Source organism: Sturnira hondurensis, unplaced genomic scaffold (genome assembly GCF_014824575.4).
Source record: "Sturnira hondurensis isolate 20B ecotype Veracruz unplaced genomic scaffold, ASM1482457v3 Scaffold0004271, whole genome shotgun sequence".
Lineage (NCBI taxonomy): Eukaryota > Metazoa > Chordata > Mammalia > Chiroptera > Phyllostomidae > Sturnira > Sturnira hondurensis.
Window position 1 is genome coordinate 4,112,201 of NW_028076902.1, and position 12,151 is coordinate 4,124,351.

At 40.4% G+C, this 12,151-nt stretch overlaps 1 pseudogene; it reads left to right on the top strand.

The window, feature by feature from the left end:
- The first annotated feature begins 2,487 nt into the window (after positions 1 to 2,487).
- Positions 2,488 to 2,890, top strand: LOC118986480 (prefoldin subunit 4-like; annotated as a pseudogene).
- Positions 2,891 to 12,151: the final 9,261 nt, after the last annotated feature.

Here is a 12,151-nt window from a genome sequence, read left to right on the forward strand (position 1 = left end):
GTGCTGAGATTGCGATTTGACTCAGTAAAGAGTGATTCTGTCTATGGTAGGAATTAATCATGGTAGGTAGAACTTGCTTATTCCCACTCTCAAAATATTTGTGGGGACAAGGTTATCCCAGGCTTAGGATAGCAGCCTTCACTGCCTAAGAGGGCCACCAGTGCACTTGTAAAACAATTTGCATACTGTCATAACATTTGCTCTGCTGACTCTGTACTCTAGCTTCAGGACATATTTTCATACTAAACACTCATTGTTTCTTACACTCGCCCTTTTATCCTCACCTATCCATTAACATTGCTTCTCATTAGGCAATTCAACCAACAAGTGTTTATCGAAGAGTGGCAGCGCTGGAATCTTAAGAATGGCCATAATCACGGCCCTGAAGACCTTCGCTGGGAGGTGCCTGTGATTACATGAGTGGTTTCGGGAGCCCATGAGAGACGGTTCTCATTTCCTGGCTCCGGTCCAGTCCCCTGGGAAGCTTTCCTGCTGAGGCTGCACCTCAGACCAGGTGAATCAGCACCTCTGAAAACGGAACTCAGGCAGGTAGTTTTTAAAGCTCCCCCAAGTGATTCTGATAGGAACCCTTCCCGATATGTGGCACGGGTGGAGAGCCCCAAGCCGCACTGAAGTGATTTTTGATCTAAGTGGCTGTGTGTTGGAATCACCTGGGGAGATTTTTTAAAAATCAATATGCCTGGGCCCCACCCCAGAGCAAATGAGTCAGAATCTCTGAAAAGGGAGTCTGACAACTGTATTTTTTCAAAGCCTCTTCAGATGAACTCCCCCACAGCAAGTGTTAAGAATCATTGCTATAGGCAATCTAAAGGATAAAAATCTAGATTTGAACCCATTCTGGCTGTTTGGCTTTGCAAGCTATACATGCCTGTAGGATGATGGGTTACTTCTGGGAGGCCACCTGAGGCGTTGGAAACAGCAGTCGCTGGGAAGTTATGAAAGGACCTGAAGTCATGGTTGAAGTCTTGGTTTACCACTGTAATGTTTGCTATGTGATGTAAGACAAGCCACATAGCTTCTCTAGGTGGGCGGCCCCCGTCCACCTTCCTACAATCTCTGCTGTGCCTAGTATTTCCAGAATCTTTTTCTTCATTAATTGATGTTTTACTGGTCTTTATTTGATAATTAGTACGTAAACATAATGATCAATTTTCATATAGTTCTTAATGCAAATAACGAAAATATAAAATGCTATGTAATTATAGTTCTGTTCCAAACAGTTATTCTGCTGATTTTCTAGCTTAACATTTGAAGACAGATGGTTCTTAAAAAGGCGGTCAAAGGACTTTGAGGGCATTATGCCAACTGAAGTAGGTCAGACAGAGAAAGACAAATATTGTATGCTCTCACTGACATGTGGACTCTAAGAAAACTGAACTCAGAGAAACAGAGTAGAAAGGTTGGTTGCCAGGGACTAGGGACAGCGGATGTGGGAGCGGTTGGGCAGAGGGCACAAACTTCCAGATATGAAGTGAGCAAGTTCTAGGTATCTAAGGTACAGTACGGTCACTCTAGTTAGCAATACTTTATCATATACTTGAAAGCTGCTGGGAGAGTAGATCTTAAATATTCTCACCAAATACACACTAAATACACTAAAAGGTAATTGCGTGAGGGGTTAGGGAGCTGGTGACAATGGTGTAGGGATTAAGAAGTACAAATTGGCAGTTATAGAGTAGTCATGGTGATGTAAAGTACAGCATAGAGAATATAGTCAATAATATTTTAATAACTACATATAGTGCCAGGTGGGTACTAGAATTATTGGGGAGGATCACTTTGTAAATTATATAAGTGTGTAACCGCTATGCTATACACCTGAAACTAATATGAAATAATACTGAATGTCAGCTGTTAATTGAAAAATTAAGAAAGATCATTTTGTGAGTGATGGGGGTGTTAACTAACTCTACAGGGTAATTGTTTTCCAATACATACATGTATTAAATTGCCATGTACACCTCAAACTTCATAATGTTGTATGTCAAGTATATTTTAAGAAAGCTGGAAAAATAAGAGTCACTCCTGTAACATTGGAAATCTCTTGGGTCTAAAATTGCATACATTCATGATTTAATATCATAAACCCTATATGCTCAATACTTTTCTTTTTCTTTCTAACTTAATCTTCATTGTATTTTTTTACATTACCTTTTAGTTCCCTTATGCCCCTCTCCCCCCAGCAATCACCACACTGTTGCCCATGCACGTGAGCCCTCTTTCCTTTTTGCTCAATCCCTCTACCCCCAAACCTCCCCACCCCCCACACTACCTGTCATCCTGCTCTCCATCATGAGTCTGTCCTCATTCTCTTTGTTAGTTCAGTTTGTTCATTAGATTCCACATGTGAGTGACATCATATGGTATTTGTTCTTCTCTGACTGGCTTATTGCACTTAGCATAGACACTTTTCATTCTTTCAGCACATTAACAAAGGTATTAGGAAAAGTGGAGCAGAGTCCCAAGATGGCGCCCACCATGAAGATGGCAGCAACAAAAGATGTCAAGGTACTTTTGAAGATCAACAAAAGACAGACAAATTTGCGTGGAATACCAGCAGGATCACAGAGCTGAATGAAGAAATAGACATAAAAAAGAAACAACTCCATAACTTAGAAGTTGCTTGCAAGATCATCACACTTGCAGATGACAACTGCTTAGTAATACCTCACTAAATTGATGTTTTCATCAGCCATTCTCAAGAAGAAACACAAGAAATGTTCGAAGAAGCAATGAAAACTTTTCAAGAAGAAATTGATGACCTTAGAATCCAGAAGTGGGATCAATTCAATGAGTATTAGCAGATTAGAGAGTTTAGTTATATGCAAAATTTGGGAGCAACAAAAAACTTATAGTTGATGAAAGTTAAACATTTTATAATACTTTAAAAATTTGTTTATTAACTTAAATGTTGTTTAAATGATAATTTCCTTTCTTCAAATGAAATGGAAAATGAAACTTTCTTTTTTAAAAAAATGTTTATTTAATGAAAATATGCCTATTTTCACATCTTGCTTATTAATTTTATTTTTTTGTTACAGTATTCCTCTACATATTTTGTGTAACAATTGTAGCAAGAGTTGGGGTTTTATGTCATGTTATTAAAATCAGTTAAGCAATATTTTCTGTATTATTATTTAGAATATCTGTTGCAGTTTTTAACAGAAAATTTAACTAGTGTCATGCTGTGTACACGTGTCTATTTCACTTGCTATTTAGAGATGGTGAAATGACTCCAGAAAGATCAGATCTTACAGCTGTCTGCTTTACTCACTTCACACCTAAAACTGTCACATGTTAAAGCTATGTATATATTTTAAATACATGCGGTATATTATATCTGAACACAATACATTTCACATATCTCTTACATATATATCAGTATCATAGATCTTGGGAAAAGAACCAGCTAATGCTGAGACTTGTTGAGTTTCACACAAACATAGAGCAGAACAGAAGAATATTCTAGAAACCAAGAGATGTGTCAATAGAAATGTTGAGAGTTTTTTTAAAATTATGTTTTAGATTTTATTTTAGTGCCTTGTAATTAATTGGGATTTCTATTGATAATGATGTAGAAGTTAAGCAGCTGTCTATTTAATAATAAGGCTTTTTTCTTAAATAAAGGGGTCATTTATTCCCTGACCACCCCACCCCTCACCCTTATAAAAAAAGAGAGAGGAAAAGCAGGGCTACTGTAAACAAAGACGTCACAGAGAGCATCTGATTCTGTCAGGGGAAGCCAAGGTCGGGGAGAGGTTTCAAAAATAATTCTACTAGCCCTGGCTGGTGGTAGCTCAGTGGATTGAGCACGGGCCCGTGAACCACACGATCGCGGTTCGATTCCCAGTCAGGGCACATGCCTGTGTTGCAGGCCAGTTCCCAGTAGGGGACTCATGAGAGGCAACCATACATTGATATTTCTCTCCTCTCTTTCCCTTCCTCTCTAAAGGTAAATAAATAAAATTTTAGAAAAAAATAATAATAATTCTACTAAAGGACAGTAGGAGAATAAACTTAATTAATAGGATATGTTAACAAGTCAAACGCATGATTATGATTTCGAATGGCCATTTGATTACGCTTCTTGTTACTGATTGTAAGAGCTGCCAGCACACTCCCCTCACTGCTCCCCAGCCTGTGATCAAAACCTCCCTTACATTTTATTAGGTTCTGGTTGCGCTGAAAAATAAACAAGCCCATGAACTCACTTCTCAAAAAAGTATTTACACCTATCGAAAAAAAATTTTAGTAAAAGACAGAAAACTGTACTTGAACAATAATTAAATAAAAATAATCTAAAAGAATAAAATAAAATAAAAATGTTAAGGTACAGTGTGGGTATCTTACTTCTTAAAAGTGTATTTCTAGAACTATTAAAGAGTTGCATCTACAAAGTAGTTGGTAAAATAATTCCTCTGGATTGTTCATGAAGGGCGAAGGGCGATACTGAGACAGTCGGCGAAACTCGGTTTTGATGCAGATCGGATCTGGCTTCTTTCCTGCTTCATCAAAGGCTGGTCTTTTGCTGCCTGCAGCTTCTCTTTTCTGCACGTGAGTCTTTCATTTCTTGGTTGGTCATTTTGGCTTTTTCATTTTTGTTCTCCTTGCCCCATTTGTCTGCACTTTTGTTCGCCTGATGATTTTTTTAAGGCACCAATTTCGGTGTTTGCAGGAACAGTTTGGATGATGATGTCTGGCCAGTCTCTCCCCGAGCTCTCTCCCCCGTCACTGCTTCTTGAGCTGAACTATATACACCCTCTCTCTCCTGAGCATCTTGGCAGACACTGTGGGGGGAGCACTATGGGTGTCTGTGGGCACAGCATGGGCAGAGCCTTTGGAGAGCTGAGCTGGCTGGGCATTGCTTCACTGGCCACCCCTGAGCCATTGGCTTCTATTTCCAAGCTTTGTAAAAGCACCAGAGCTCCTTTTTCCTCATGAAATCTTGCACAGAATCTGACATTTCATACAAAAAAAGAGGAACTGTCCCTGTTGAAGCAGGAGTGCACCTTTGTGGAATGCTGATGGACTTGACTTGGAAACACCACCGCTTCATCCTATAAGGCTGCAAAGATATTTACCTTTGAGTAAAAGTGATAAAAGCCCTTTTTGGGTTTTTTCCCCATGAATAGGAATTATTTGTCATTTCCGTTAATTCTGGAGATTGGAAACAAGCTAATGGGGTGGACGCCAACAGTGGGGGCTTTAGAAGCTGGTAGCTCTCAGAGACCTACCTCTGAAGTCAGGGAGCTGGGCCCTGTATGAAACACTCATGGACCAGGGCAGCTGTCAAATCTGGGGGCCCAGGAGGTTCACATAGGGGACCCCTGCATTCCTAGGTTGTGTCCTTCTCCACTGGCAAGTTCGAGGTGGAGAGTGAGAGGAGCATGTACGTCTGCACTAGGATGTGGCTGTGATGCAGCTGTAATGACAGACCTGGTCATCCCTGATGATCAATCAAGTATGAAATAAGACAAACATAAACCTTCCTACTAGGTGACCCATGACCTTGATTAATGGCCACTAATCTGTATTCATTGTTTACTAGCAGGTTATTAGTAAGGGCTTTAATGATACCAGAGAAGAAAACAATTAGAAAAGTACAGGCTGGATGACCGCATGACCTGAAGAGGCCTAGACTTTTATCTGGCCAGTCGGTCTGTGCTCTGTAGTAAATGCATCCCCATATTTCCTTTAATTATATGGGACTAGTTTCTCATCTCCTGAGGAAGCTCAAACCTTGACTCATGAATAAGCACTCTTTCTCTTAATGTTAGTATTCTCTTAATTGTTGTTATTCTATCCATCAGCCACTTTTTTAAAGGAAAATACATACAGTTGTATACATATAAAAGAGTTGCTTATTCTTTTATGTCGACTTAACTGCCAGTGAAATAGCTTTGCAATTTCTATATAGATATTTTTAGTAAACTTTTTGTTGAAGCATGATATACATACATAAATATACACAATGTATGTACTTGTAGAGTACAGTTGGATGAATTTCCACCCACGTGTATGCAGCCTGTCTCCAGGACAAGGAATAGAACATTACCGTCACACCACACAGCCCCCTCCTTGGCCCCTCCCAGTCAGTCCCCACCAGAGGTAACTACTACCCTAATTTTAACACCATACATATTATCATTGTCTGGTTTCCAGCATTTCCATTTTTATAGTTGACCAGCTTAAATCTGTTCCAATGGACAGAGAACTGCTTCCTTGTTAGTATTTTTACCTCAGCAATCATAATTCTGAAGAATGCTATATATTTTGCCTTTTCTTTTGCACCTAGTGACTTGGACCGGCTTGATAGAAAGTCATAGATGGCTCAGTCTTTTTGTTTCATCGTTTGGCTGCTGAAGGAGGAAGATGTGCTCTGAACATCTCTATAGTGGCTGAGGTATCTCTCTGTTCATTTGTGGATCAGCCTCAAGCCATATATGTTTGAATATTTTTATTTTATTCACTAATGCACTTGCATACACACACAGAGCTCCCTGTCCTTTTCTGCCTTGACTTACTGGTTTTCTTTTTCTATTTTCAGTAGTCGGCCTTCTGTACCCGATGCTACACTGGCATATAAACCCTCCTCAACAAATTCTGCTCTGCACACACTGCCTTGAATCGATTTTACTATTTATCATACAGAAGGCACATACAACCTTGGAGAATCCTTTTTCACTTCTGCTTTTGATGTAACACTACTGCCATTCCGATAACACTTGTAGCTGCACAGATCACATCAGCTGTGCGTGGTAGTGCTTCTTTCCCACCCCCTCCTCCCCAGGGCCAGAGACCAGGCACACTCCCCACCTAGGGTTTCCTCTCCAGATTACTACTTTTTAAATGAAACCTCTTGGCCAGTTAAGGAACAACACTGTTTCTTCCAGCAGCGTGACTGCCTTTTTCTTCAACAGCTCCGTTACCAGAGTGAGAATCATAGTTTGCATTTGTGTATTGCTTATGGTTTAAAGTCTCACGTCAGAAGGGCCTTGAGGCCTCTTTAAGAAAGCATTAGATAGATGTAGGAACAAAGTACTGAATGACCTTTTCATCATGTCGTGCAATAAGTTATATATTTTGTGTTTCAAATGATTTCTTGTCTGTCCATTCAGAGATACTCTAACCAGATAATATAGCCTTGCCTTTTATAAAAAACAGAGAAGACTTATAATAAAAGTTCAACAGAGGGAACCAGGGTGAGGATCGTAGTTGGGGGGGAGGGATGGAAAGGCAATTCTCTTTTTCCGTGGCAAACACGATGATCAGTTGACAGTTTACACATTTCCAGCTTTGACTAGACTCAAATCTGTTAACTCCAGATTCCTCTGAGATCTGGGCTATGCAGAGGTTGGGGGCAGGTAAAGTGAACTTGCTGAATTGTATTTAAATTGTTCCCACTGAATCCACTCCTGTAAATCCCGTTGACACCTGTTGTAATTATATTGCAGTGAGCTCAGAACCACTCCTGCTTTTGTATTCTTGTTGAACACAGAAGACAGATAAATGTCAGAGCTCTGTCCTAACTTAAGATCCCTCCCTATAAAAGAATTCTGGACTCAGAAGGAAAGAATTTCTCTTTACAAGGTGGCATGCCGTCCACGCTTGGCTCAGGGCCAGCAAACTCATAGATCAGTTGTTTCTGTGGGACTTGGACGCCTGAGGAGATGAGGAGTTTTTGTCGTGGACTTTCAAGTGCTATTTGTGACAGTATAAAGAATGTTCTACAGGCTGCATCCTTTTCAAACTTCCTCTCTCTCTTTGCTTTTACAAATCTTGTTGGGCAAGTTTGACAGAATCACAGAAAAAATGAAAAAAATTAAGAGGATGCAAGTAGAAAACATATAGTGTATAGCCAATTGCCAAATGCTTTGAGCCGAGAGGGAAGAGTGCGGGAATGTAGAGGGAGGGAGGGAGAGAGAAAGAGGTGGGTGGTGTGGTAAGAAAGTCTATGTACCGAGGAGTCTGGATTTCAGGCGGGTTTTTATAGACTCACTCCTGGCTCTGCGGATTGTTATCTGAGTGACTATAGACAGGAAGCCTGACCCCGAGCCTCTGTTTTATTGTCAATAAAATCAGGGTCAGAATACCTCCCTCCCCCTCGCAGTGTTATTGTTAAGATAATTTATTACAAAATGTTTTGAATGATTTGTACTACGCCTGGTATAGGCTATGTGTAAGCTGAATGGCAGCTATTATTTGCTCTATTAGATTGTCAACCCTGCCAGCTTGGGAAAAATGACTTATTTATTTATTTTTTATAAAGTGATACTTTCACTGCACCATGTTTTATTTTTTATTTTTAAATGATGTTTATTTTTTATTTAAAGATGATTTATTTATTCATTTATCTTTAGAGAGGAAGGAAGGGAAGAAGAGAAGGAGAGAAATTTCAATGTATGGTTGCCTCTCATGAGTCCCCTGCTGGAAACTGGCCTGCGACCCAGGCATGTGCCCTGGGGATCGAACCTCAATCATGTGTTTTGCAGGTCCATGCTCAATCCACTGAGCTACACCAGCCAGGGTGCTTATTTATTTTTGTTTCCTCAGAATCTAGTACAATACCTGGCTCGTAATAGGCTCTCAAAAATGTTTGCAAATGAAAAGATTGAAGGTATAATGGATTGATAATAGAATGAATTAAAACAATGAACCATAGGCTTCCGTGACTGGGGAGAGTCTCATGGAGAAGCAAGCCTTAGGGTGAATCTAGCAAGATGTGTGGAGAAGGCAGAGAGAACTGCAGTGGGGGGGGGGCATGAATCAAAGTCAGAGGCAGGATGGCACGGTGTGCACAGCCCGTGGATTGGGGTACAGTTGCAAGGGCTCTGAATGCTGGGCTGAGAAGTGTATATCTTACCTGCTGACAGTGGAAAGTCAGTGCAGATTTTGAGGAGGAAGATGACATGAGGGAACTTCTCAGAAGGTTAGTCTCATGCTGGTTTATGGTATGGAGTAGAAAAAGGAACGGGACAATCCATTCTAACTAAGCAGGACACTGCCAGATCCCTGACCGGCACTACAACTATGGAAACACATAGAGACAAAGAAAAGACTATGGAAGGTGCAGCCAGCAGTCTTCGAGTCTTCTCTTTTTGCCATGAATTCTTAATGTAGCTATTTAAACCATTTACCAACATACATGCAGGTGATTTTGAAATATATAATACAAGGTGACATTTTTGAAAATCATTGCAGGCACATGTTTAGCTGAAGAGGACACAGGCTTCAGTTGGAAGGTTAGATTGATGAGGAGTGTGGAGCATGTGGCATACACTGAGCCGAGAAGAAAAGGTGTTTTGAGGGCAAACCTTTCCCCCCTACGCCTCTTGGACACATGGGAAGATAAACAGTGGTTAGAGTTATGGTGGGCAATGGAAATGTGTTAACCTATGAAATATGAAACTGAACTGGGCAGCTGATATGCCAACAAGAGCCTCACTTGCATGGAGAAAGGTGAATTGGATAAGGTGGAATAGTAGTCCCATGGGGGTGGGGAGATGGGGCTGTCTGAGAGGAGCTGGAGAGAAGGTGCTGGATGGTGCCACCCCCTCCCCCAGTCCTAAAGAGCACAAGGGATTAGAGTCAGGCCTGGCCACACCTCTTCTCCTGTCACCTGAGCTGGCTTTGTGTACTGTACCTTGCCACTCCACTCTCTCCTGTCTAGGAGGAAGCAGGTGATGCCTGGGAAATGGAGCTGGAGGAGGCTTCCTGATATTATTATTATTGCATTTTTATATTATATTATTAATATAATATAATTTATATTAATTTATATTAATTATATTATTATTGCATTTATAGGAATGAGGCCTGTCCCTCTGTGGGGGAAGTTATTCTTCCCAGATAAAGGAACCATCTCTGAAAAGAAGGGCAGATGAAAGAAAGGAAGGAAGGAGGGAAGGAGGGAGGAAGGAAATGGCTCTTTTTTCCTCTAACCTTTAAGGGGAATTCATTCATTAATTTACCATATTTATTAAATTTGAAAATATCTAACTTATTCTTCTTCCAATAACCGCCATGTTTACTGACTACTGACTTTTTTGCTGCAGCAGCTCTCTGTGATCCATAATATACTCTTTCTCTCCTACACTGGGGACCAAGCAAGATGGGCATTTAGGTTGACCCTCCCCCCTTGATTTTATGTTCTAAAAATGGTAGAACATCCTGATTACTGAAGCTTTTGCAAAAATGTACAAAGAGCCAGAGTAGCTTTGAACCTCCCCACAGCACCTCTGCAAAGAGACGACAATAGAGCGATACTTCCAACAATCCGAGGGAAAATTATTTCCAATCTAGCATTTCATACCCAGCCAAATTATCAACTAAGTGTGTGGTGCAATAAGGACACTTTCAGAGACACAAGTTTTCAAAAAGTTTATCTCCCATGTAGTTTTCTCAGTAAAGTCGGTGGAAGGTATGTACCACCAGAATGACGGTGTAAACCAAGAGAGAAAGAGGCATGGGATCCAGGAGCCAGAGAGTCCACCAATACACAACAGGCAAAGGGAACACTTAGGATTAATAAGAGAAAAATACTGAGATGTCCTAACTTAACAACAGAAGGCTATAGGGTGGGAGGAAGAGATAGGTGGAATTAAGCAGCTACCTGAGCTGAAACCAACAGAAGACTGCTCATATTCCTGATTATGTATGTTTAAACTTGGAATCGACTTCCAGGCAGCTATTTCAGCGATTGCCAAGAATAAAAAGAATAACCAAGTACCGTACACCACTGCATCCTGCTTATGCATGGTCATTCCAGACTGCTGCCCACAACCAGTGCAGAAGCATCAAGTGTTTATTCCTTACAGACTACTCACCTACCCCAGACCTTACCCTGCTTCACCCTTGCCCACCCCCTTATCTATAGACAATGTAAATTCTTTTAAACAACTTACATCTTTCATCTCCAAACTAATTGTTTAAGAGAATCCCAGAACCCCGGGAGGATGTCTTTTCATTTGGCCCTGTTGCTGGTGGTTTAGACTGTAGGCCTCAGAGACTGGCCCTTTTGGGGGGCTAGCATACGGCTCAACAAACCCCTTCTATCAGCTTAATTTTTGACTTTGAAGGTTTTTGTTTAATAGGGTGAAGGTGAAGGGAGGTCACACATAAATGACGAAGAAGCAGGTGTGGAGAGCAATTAGCTCAGATTAAAGCAACTCAGAATATTTCTGGAAGGCTTTCTTTTTCTCTTTCTCTCTCCCTCTTCCTCTTTCCCTCCCTCCTCCCTCCCTCCCTTCCTCCCTCCCTCCCTTCCTTCCTTTCTTCCTTTTTTCTTTTGTTCATGAGGCTGCAACACATTTAAATTTTTTTATTGAAATGTAATTCACACATAACATAGTATTAGTTTCAGGTGTACAATATAATGAATTGATATTTGTATATAGAGTGACATGTTCACCACAATAGGTCTAGTTAATATCCCATGATAAAAACTTTTAAGATCTACTCTCTTAGCAACTTTCAGTCATGTGATGCAGTAGTATTAACTATAGTTAGCATGCTTGTATTACATCCCCAAGACTTATTTTACAACGGGAAGTTTATACCTTTTGACACCCTTCACCCATTTTGCCCACCACAACCCTCAGCAGGAAGAATTTGTTTAAGCAGATGATATTGAATCCCTGATGTGAATGTTCGTGTTGAGGAAATACTTAGTCAACTAGGGGAGTATGGGGATCAATTGATGACAACAGACAACTAAGCAAAAGAAAAAAAGACAGTTATTTACTCTGGTAGCAGGGAAAGTTGGAAAGAAAAAGAAAAGTTTGTAATAGTTTTACTAGTTAAAAAACAATATAGCAGGATCGTTCACAATAACCAAAAGGTGGAAGGAACTCAAATGTCCATCATTTGATGAGCAGAAAAACAAAATGGGGTTAGATATACTATGGAATGTTATTTAGCCTTAAAGAAACAAGAAAATTCTGTCGCATGTTAAAACATGGATGAACATTGAAGACATTATGTTAAGTGAAATAAGCTAGACACAAAATAACAAAAATTGTACAACTGCACTTAGATGAAGTACCTAGAACAGTCAAATTTGTAGCAACAGAAAGTAGAATAGAGGTTCCCAGGGGCGGGGCCAGGGGAGAGGGAGTAACTGCTTAATGGG